Source organism: Mustela erminea, chromosome 2, assembly GCF_009829155.1.
Source record: "Mustela erminea isolate mMusErm1 chromosome 2, mMusErm1.Pri, whole genome shotgun sequence".
In the NCBI taxonomy this organism is placed as follows: Eukaryota; Metazoa; Chordata; class Mammalia; order Carnivora; family Mustelidae; genus Mustela; species Mustela erminea.
Window position 1 is genome coordinate 106854451 of NC_045615.1, and position 9584 is coordinate 106864034.

General features: G+C 48.3%; 1 long non-coding RNA gene across 1 annotated transcript; it reads left to right on the top strand.

The window, feature by feature from the left end:
• The first annotated feature begins 4831 nt into the window (after positions 1 to 4831).
• On the top strand, positions 4832 to 8980 carry LOC116583651. Its single transcript, XR_004282823.1, has 3 exons — positions 4832 to 5162; positions 6913 to 7141; positions 8327 to 8980. It is a non-coding gene; the product is annotated as an uncharacterized LOC116583651 (long non-coding RNA).
• Positions 8981 to 9584: the final 604 nt, after the last annotated feature.

Sequence of the window (9584 nt, forward strand, 5' to 3'; positions counted from 1 at the left end):
CTTGTTCCACTCTTCACTATCCATACCACTGTAAGGAAGTTAATTACACTCTCCAAGTCTCGACCTTCTCATCTGCTAAGTGGGGATAATATCAAAGATTATCATAAGAGGAAATGAAATAATGTTTGTAAGGCATCTAGCATAGTGGTTAGCACATGGGAAGCTCTCCAAAATGATAGTTATCTCCCTGCTTGACTTGATCATTTTCAAAAATTAAATAGAACAGTTTTAGACCAAAATAGTCAGTTACATCTTGTAAAACTTTATCAATACTCAGCTCAAATTTGAATTGATTCCACGCAGACTGCTTATATCCACCAGATAAAATGTGAAAACCTGGATCATTTATAAAATACTCCTCCCCTCTACAGACACACACAAATGTCAAGTGTTTCCCTCCAAAATATCTGGTTATATGTTTCTGTAAACAGGGCTTAAAGTGACAAATAACATTTCTCACTTTTCTTCAAAGCCTTTTGCCGTCTTAAAAATTGTTGTGCTGTCTTCCTTCTTATGTCATTTGCATGTAAACCAAATTGTATTTTAAGTATTTATTTCAAGATTTCTCTTGAAGCTGACTTTGAAATTTCTTCCCATTGTCCACCATCAAGTAGAATTCTCAAGCTTTGTTCTTTATTCTAGTTTTCTATTCAAACAAGCTAGCGTTTTGGGGGAGAATCCTGATTCAAAACAAAACTGTGTGTGTGTGTGTGTGTATTTGGAAAGTAAGGGTATATAGTGTGTCTTTTTTTTTCCCATTCTCTTACATACACAAACTATTCTTTTTCAATACAAGTAATATAAACTAACTTCTTACATTGCAACACCTATCAGGACCCAAGATTCTTTATTTTTATGCCAATCTACCTGTTCTTTACTGAGCAACTCATTTCTAGATCTCTAATTATCTTATGAAAATTATTTTGTTTTATGGTTACAAATAAAGGAGTAGAGAAACCCACGATAAAAACTTGAGGTGGCTTATTATTTGCATGGAGTGTGACAATTGTTTCAAGCTCATTTGCTTTAAAGAAGGGAACTGGATACCCTGTTCAGGGGGTAGGGCAGCTTCAATTTAGGTTTCCTGACTGTAAGGTAAAGTTGGGAGGGCAGCCAAAGCAAAGCAATGGCAAAATAACGCAAAACAAAATCTCAAACACCACCTCCAATATAATGATGCACTTGCCATGTGATCTCTGAAGAAAGGTGCCCAGGCCCAGTTTTCAGAGGAATCCAGAGCTTCCTCCTGTCCTGGGGCCTAGGCTACTGTGGGGGCCAGCTTTTAGGCATCCTAGACAACACAGAGTTCACCAGCTTATACCTAACCAGGCCATTTTCTACTTGCCTCCCTCTGTCCATGGAGGTGGGGATTCGAGAAGTCAATGGGAGTTCAGGGCATGGGAGCCTGTGTAAAGCAAGCCCATACAGCCCAACCAGGCCTATAAAAGCCAGGAAATGAACAAGTTCAAGTTCTCATAGTGTGTTAATGTGCCCACAAATGTACCTACTTTATACATTTAACAGCTCATGTAGTAATGAAAAATGCCATGTAGAACATATAGCTGCATGTGCAAGGTGGGGTAATTAATATGCCTATACGTGCTCCCTAATTGTTTCATTCCCTGTATTTTTGGTTAATGTAACACTGCAAACTTTTATATAAATAGTTTGTGTTTTATATGGAATTTCATGTAAAAGAAACCAAGGGGGAATGACGAATAAGGGAAAATTCTAATGGTATTCTTACTGAATTTCATTAGCTCAATATTCTACCTTATTTTTTTCCCCTATTAACTGCCAATATATTGACACAAAATTTTCAGTGACTAGCATGGTCACTCAGCAAGGCCATGCCGGCTTAGAAAAAGAAAAAGGAGAATCCCCTGTCAGAATTAACATTTCATGTTTTCTGTCATTTCTCAGCCAAGCCATCTTTGTAAAACAGCCAGATATCAAGTTTGACATTTGAAGTCCAAACGTGCTTGAGTTGTCAGTTGAAAACCGGGGAAGCATGGGATAAAGAGCTGAATTTTAAGGTTTTCACTATTACTAGTGAGGTCTGGGTTTTGGTTGTTTTTCTAGGAGAACCCAAAGGCCACTGAAGATGTTTTTCCATCAATTTTTTCATAAGCGTTTAAGCTAAAGGGGGAAAAAAAAGTGGAAAGATGGGAGGACATGGTTTTCTTTGGGGGGAGGAAATTAGAAGTCACCGCAAATAATTCACCTGGATAGGTAAAGGCGAGCAAACACTGTTTGCTTGTGAATCCCTGACAACTTCATTGCCGTGTACCCAAGGGAGGAGGCAGAGCCTCTCGCTTCATTTCAGACCCGCCAGGAAAGGGCTTTGAGAAGGGAACTGGGGAGGAGCACGTTCCAGGTGTGGGTTCAGCTCGGCACTCGCCAGCGGCCTCCGCAGGTGGCTCTTCTTGGCAGCGAGGCCAGGCGCAAACCCGCTTGTTTGGGAAGCCTGACGTGACCCCCGCCCAGGCCGGCAGGAAGCGATGTTCCTGTTCTCTACTAGGAGAATGGGCCTCCGCGAGTCGGCGGCAGCGGGGCCCAGTCTGCTGATGTGCTTCGGTACAAACCACTGCAAGACCCGAGTTAGGAAAACCTCGACCTCATACTCACCAGCTGGTGACTGCCTCCCACCCCTTCATCCCCAAAGTTGGCAAAGGCCTCGTCTCCGGATCCACTGTCGGCCAGGACGCTCGCGAAAGCTCTCGGCGCTCCCTCCCCTGACCGGACCTGGGAATCCGCGTGCTGCCCCGGCCCCGCACCGCGTGCGCCACGAGACTCAGCCGTGCGACAGCTGCTCGGAGGCCGAAGGCGCCTGGGAAGACTGCGACTGGTGGCGGCTCACTGACGCTGCAGACTTCGCGGCGGGGAGGCCTCGCTGGACAAAGTGGCCTAAATGCACAGTCCTGGTCCCAGGTCCGAGGTCCCAGGTCCCAGGTCCGACTCTCAACTGCTAATCTGTCACCTCCCCGAGGGCGGATCTCTAGCTGTCTAGCACCCTGGTCCCCGGGACAGGCTGACCAAGCCCAGGCCGGCCGTAGGGCACTGCACGTGCCAAGGGTCCCCCGCAACATGCAGCATCTCCCTGTGAGATCCATGAAACCACGTGCACCAGGGCCACCCGTGGGCTAAAAATGCGGATTCTGGGCCTTAGCCTTACCCACTGAAACCAAGCACACTCCCCGCTGAATTTTCACTCGCGCTGAAATTGGAGGGTTGCTGAGCCCTGACCAACCGCAGCTTTTTCGTTTCCGAAACGCGGGTAGCCTCGGAACGAGAGAGATACTATCAGCCCGATCTTACGGAAGAAGGACCTGAAGATGCCCAAAGCCCCATCTGGGCAGCGCCCCGCTGTGCGCCGCTCAAGCGCTGTCCGACGGAGCACTGGGCTGCTAGGATTTGGAGAGAGTTCCCTCTCCTGCTTCTGCTCCCCGTACCGACTCCCCTACTCCTTTACCCCAACCTCGATTGCTGGCTTTGGCGGGGGGTGCGTTCCAAGGGCCGGAAAGGAACGCCCAGCTTCAGGGCAGGGGCTAGTTCACCCAACTTGTCCTGGGGAATGGGGGAAGGACCCGCTGGCGGACGTCTTTGCATAGGGGCCCGGTGACCTCCGTGAGAGCCCGGTCTGCGTCGGTCAGCCCGATCCCATCCAACTAAAACTGCGCTGCGGCGTCTACCCCATTTCATTCCACCCGCGCGGGACCTCCGCCCCCCGCCCGGCTTCACTCCACTCACGCGGGGCTTACGCCAGTCACCATCCTACCCCACCTACGCGGCTGCTCCAGACAACAACCTGGGACTGGATTCCAGGCCCAACCCGTTTTACACTCCCCGGTCTCGAGCCTCGGCTTCCAGCATCCTGGAAGGGCGCAGTGTTTGGGAAACCGGGGAACGGTTAGTTGGTGGTAATAGGGTGGCCTTCCGACTGGAGCTCTCAGAAATAAAATTTAATCAGCGTCCTCTGCGCGCAAGGCCAATAGCCCTAATTCACAGAAGTTTGTGCTCTGCTTGGGACTGAAGGACCAGGTATTGAAGGCAGGTGTATCAGACTAGCGGCCCTGTTCCAGATCCTGGGAGTCCACCGGAGACGCAGAGGAGAAGACACATGCCAGCGTGGTCTCAGACCCCGTCCAGCCGAGGTTAGCTCAGCAAGTCTGCCCGCCTGCTCATCATTCATAACCGATGGGTTACAATGCCTTCCTCTCTCCACAAATATTCAGAGAAGACTATCAGATGTCAGGCAACGTTCTGGGCCGGCCGGAGGCGCACAAGCAGAAAGCAGCGTAGAGGCGTGGTTAAAGAACCGAGCTATCAAGGTTCAAATCCAGGTTCTATTGCTTGGTTAAATATAGGACCAGAGAAAAATTCAACTCCTTGTACTTCAGTCCTCATAGCTGTAAGATGGGGAGAATAGCAATACCTCCTTCCTGGAATGGATGTGACAAATCATCAAATGGGCGTAGATAATTTGCCAGGGTGACCGGCCCCTCTGGGAAGCTCAACAAATCCAGAGCTGTCACTACCATGCTCCCGCTTCAGAGCGCAGAGCGATACCCATCAGTCTTGACAATGAGATTTCCATAAGGATCAGAAGCAAGGGATGCAGAGGTGAAGAACTCAAGGAGGAGCCCGCACGTTGGGCGCTAGCCAGGTGGATGCCAACCGTAGGCCCCTGCCAACAGGACCGGAAAGCCGAAAGCACAGAGATCCTGCTCGCTCTCCCAGACCTCAGGGTCCTGGGTCGCGCGAGGCGATCCAGCAGTGCGCCCGGCACGTGGCGCCGTCCAGGAACCCCAGAACTAACCGAGGGCGCAGACGTTAGTGGAGACGCGCAGAGGAGTTGCAGGTGCCGCCGCCCACACAATTCATCCCAAACTCAGGAAACAACAGCGCTGGGCACAGGGAATCCGAGCCAGAGAGTTGGAGCAAGTGGTGCTAGGCCCCAGCTTTGCTTCTTCAGAAATGAGTTACTAGATAGACTCATATCTTAGGGAATTACAGTGGAAAAATTCTCTCAATCTCAGGATGTCCTTCAGTGAGATGGACAGAAATTGCACCACAAGCCTCTTAAAAGCTCAGCTGGAAAGGTTTAAAAACGCACTGTGAACCCTCCTGTGAACAAGTCCCCAAAGGCTGTTTCACTTCAGGTTATGATCTGACTTAACAATAGGGGCCCTCATTTTTCCAGGACTGAGTGCTAGGCACGTTGCTAAATATTTTAGTTGCTCTAATTCTAAATCTACCAAATAGGTCCTGAAGCTTTGTGGACCTTTTAAACCCTGCAGGCATATTGAATGTGGTTCCTAAGATCTAGTAAGTAATCAGGATTTGTGATCAGTTGTCCTGCAGAAAAGGAGTCCATGAATCCCAGATCAGTTCTGCACTTCCACTGGTGTTTTGTGGCCAACAACCTAGCAAGAACCCCTCTCTATCAGACTTCAGCCTGCCTGCCCCACCCACAGACCTGACAGACTACAATTGGAATATTAGCATAGCATTTTCCTCTTTTAAGAGTAGACTGGACAAGCAGAGAGAGCCAATTACCATACGGTTTCACTTATTTGTGGAGCATAACAAATAACATGGAGGACATGGGGAGATGGAGAGGAGAAGGGAGTTGAGGGAAATTGGAAGGGGAGGTGAACCATGAGAGACTATGGATACTGAAAAAAAACAACCTGAGGGTTTTGAAGGGGCAGGGTGGGAGGTTGAGGGAGCCAGGTGGTGGGTATTGGGGAGGGTGTGTAATGCATGGAGCACTGGGTGTGGTGCAAAAACAATGAATACTGTTACGCTGTAAAAAAAAAAAAAGTAGATGGGACAGGCAGCGGCAGCAAGCACCATGGCCTTGAAGTGTCTCTTACAGTGGATCACAGCATCCAATTTCAGTCAATCTGCTAGTTCTGAAGAACACCTTTAAGACACAATTACAAATGACCCAAGCCCCCGCAGCCCTTCCTATTGGGAAATTCTGGAGTCTCTGCTGCTAATGGAAGTCATTATCCTTCTTGGAGACGTGGCAGGCTGGGTCAAAGAGGCTGTAATGGGTGCAAAGGCCACACAACTGTGAGTGGTCATGTCAGCCTTGAGCTCAGGTCTTCTCTAAAGTCCTTGTCTCTGAGCAATGACACTCATTTAGTTACCAGAGCATTAAACAATTAATGTCACCTCCCTCTATACTAGGAGTATAAGTGTCTATAAGGGCAGTTCATAAGAGCTAACAATATTGAACTCTTACTGAGTGTTAGGCAGTGAGATAAATGCTTTACCTCTACCTTTTAAAAATTATTTTAAATTTAAATAATTTATTTAAATTATTTTAAACTTAATTATTATTAAGAAACCAAGGCACAAACAGATTAAGTATCTATTAGCTTAAGGTCACCTTGCTAGGAAATGGCAGAGCTGAAACTGACATCAAGGCTACCCTCCAAACGGCCAGAATCCAGGCAGCACTTACACCATCTCTTTGCAGGGCTCCTTAAGCTCTCAGTGAATGGTAGCCTCTATATTTGTTTGTTTAAATCCAAGCAAAGACCTGGGATTCCTTCACATATGAGCCATGGCATCTTTGAAAACAGCTAACGTGTATTGATTGCTTATCATACCCAGGGCACCAGGAACTGGGCACTTATTATATACCAGGCACTATTCTAAGTTTTAACTCATTTAATGCTAAGCAAACCCCTTTAAGGTAGGTTCTATTCCTATCCCCAATTTACAGATGAGCAAACTGAGGCCCATTGTCATCCAACCAGTAAAAGGCAGAATTGGGGTTGACTCCCAGGTACTTTGACTATAAATGATTCTATACTGGATGTGAAAATGTAAGATTCCTCTGCTTAGAAGCTACTGCACTATTATGTATCATCTCTCTCTCTCTCACTCTTTAATTAGAGGATGTCCTCTCTGATGGAGTTTCTCTACAGAGCTAAAGCACAACCAGCCCAAAGGAAAGAGGAGAGCCACCAACCCCAAACTTGTCCTCAGTCTCTAAATTGGTAAAATGAGCAGTTGATGCAGGTCTTGTAGGTTTGAGGCTTGAAAGTTGTGCCTGGAACCTGAATGACAGGAAGGCTATCCTGTCCAGAGGGGCTCTCTCCAGCCTCTGGACAGGTCTTCATAGGTAAGTGTGCATCAGCTACATCCCAGGGCTCTTTGCATACTCTGGGGGTTACTGAGCACTTTCAAACTCACCCTTCCATTTGTGCCTTCCATTCAGGAAGGTGAAGGGAGGTCTGTTACTCTTTAACTTTTAATAAGAAACCAAAACCCAAAAATCACAGTGGACAACACCCACTTTGGCTTCAGGCTGGCCTGGGTCTTCAACAAACAAGTTCCCAGTTGTCATGATAGCTAATTATCTTCAGCCTTCCTCCACGGAAGCCTCAAACTTATTCATGTCTAAAAAATGTATTCTTAACACATTTCTTTTTAATCAACAAAGGACAGCTTTGGGGATTGCGTGGAAGCAGATATGACAGAGAAGCCAGCTGATTTAGCATTTACACTGGTTGGCAGACCTGGGCTGCATCCTCTTCCCACTCCTTCCCTGGGCATCCCCAAAGTCCTTGAATCAGAAACAGTTGAGACTGCAGCAGTGACAGAGTGTGGTCCACAGCAGACCTTGGGTGGGGTAGGGGAGAAGGTGTCCAGCATGATGAGACCCACGGGATCCATGGGACAGATGCCAGGCGGTAAATGCAGCAGGGAGCTAAGTGGGGGCGGGGGGAAGCACAAGTGGTTGGGATGCGGTAAGGCAGAGAACCGCACCTGCTTTCAGACCTTGGTGTGTTGTGTTTTGGGTTGTTTTTTGTTTTTTGTTTTTCTTTTTTCTTTTCTCTTCTCCAGTTGTTTCTGGAGTGGGTGCGTAGTCTGGTTGACCCTGCTGGGTCTATGCAGCTGCTGCGCGCTTCCACTGGAGTAGTGTCTGCAAACTCTGGTGGTTCGTCCCAGAGGAGATTTCGCAGAGTGCAGCAGGGGCTTGTCTACTTCTGGGCCCTCATGCCACCCTTGGCTCAGGGCTCCGTGGGGACAACAGATAACCTCTGGGATTCACCTGCACACCCTAGGGAAGCTCCGGGTTTCCTTATATGATTGGGTTGCGTTCCTTAGCAACAGTAGCGTTCCCCCTTCCTTTCTTAGCGATAGCAGCGTCCTTTCTCACCACCGGGAAGTGGCACAGCGGCATCTTGGGATTGCTGGAACAGAGCCCCAGCCAAGGTTGGCGCATTCCTGGTGCCTGGATAAGAGTCCTCTGCCAATCTCCCAGTCATTTTTGTAGGTGAATATTTTCAACCCTGTCTTACAGAGAATGGATCTGAGGTTCTGTGACATACGCAGGAGGCCCGGTTATTAAATTCTGAGCAGACGCAACTCGTCCCTTGGACTTTCGTGCCTCTGTAGAACCAAGTGCGTGGGAAACATCAGGCCCCTTGGGCCTATGCGATGAGCCATTTTTATTGTGGACCCTCTGGCGGAGGGGCTGAATCTCTTCACTTCTTTATCCTCAGGGTCTCCCTCAGACCCACACTTGAAACAGGGGAGATGGGAGAAGCGCAAGGAAAGCTACTCTTGAAGCAAACTGGAGAATTTTGGCTGATAGTGGAATACGCTAGATGCACCGAGCCTCTAAAGTGAGCAACACCTGAGACATGGGCAGGAAAATCTTGGTTTTAGCTTTCTGCCTCCTGGCCTTAATTTCTTCACAAGGAGAAGTGGAAATAATAATCTGTACCTGACTGGTATGAGCGATGAATATGAGTGGCCAAGGTGAATTGCATCAGACTGGAAAGCAGTCAAAAGCACAAGTTCTGGGTGTGACTCCATCTCTACTAGCCCTGTCTTCCTGGACAAATTACTCAACCTCTAGGTGCCTCAACCTCTCCCTCTGCATTAAGCTTACCCCAATGTTCCCTAGAAAGATTTGCCTCACTGGTTTTGTGGCTTGCAAATAAAAGAAAAAGCCAGGTCTTCGTTTCTCAGGCTGAGGGACACAAAAGCCTCCCTGCTCAGAATTCCAGAGATGGTTTTGAGAAAAATATACCCTCCAATTACCGGTCCTGACATCTTGGACAAGACGTACTCCCCTCTCTGCTCCTCTGTGTCCCCATTTGTAAAGTGGATCCCTAAAATGCATCAGTCTCTAGGCCCCTGCCAAGTTCCGATTTTTGTCATTGGTACTTGGCATGACGGGGGTTCTTGTTGGAGGGAGGGCCCGGAAGACTGAGGAGCCGGCCAAGACCGATCTATCCCTAGGGCCCCTCCAGCTCCACCCCTTTGGGCGCGGCTGAGCGGGTGGGTGGAAGCACCAGCCACAAGTTCTCTTTGCCCCAGCGGGGAGGGAGAACCGTGGGGCCCAGAGTTCCCGCTGCCACATATGGTCTGTGGATTTAGGTGTCAAAAACCGGAGAATTAGAAATGGTAATTTTCCGTCATTATGGCTGAAACGCGATCTGTCACAACAACTGGAACATGTCTCCGCGCTAGCGAAAATAATGTTCGTGATTAGGAATCATTACGCATGTCAAGCCGAGTCCATTAAGTTGTAGGGAGAAATTAGGCTTGAC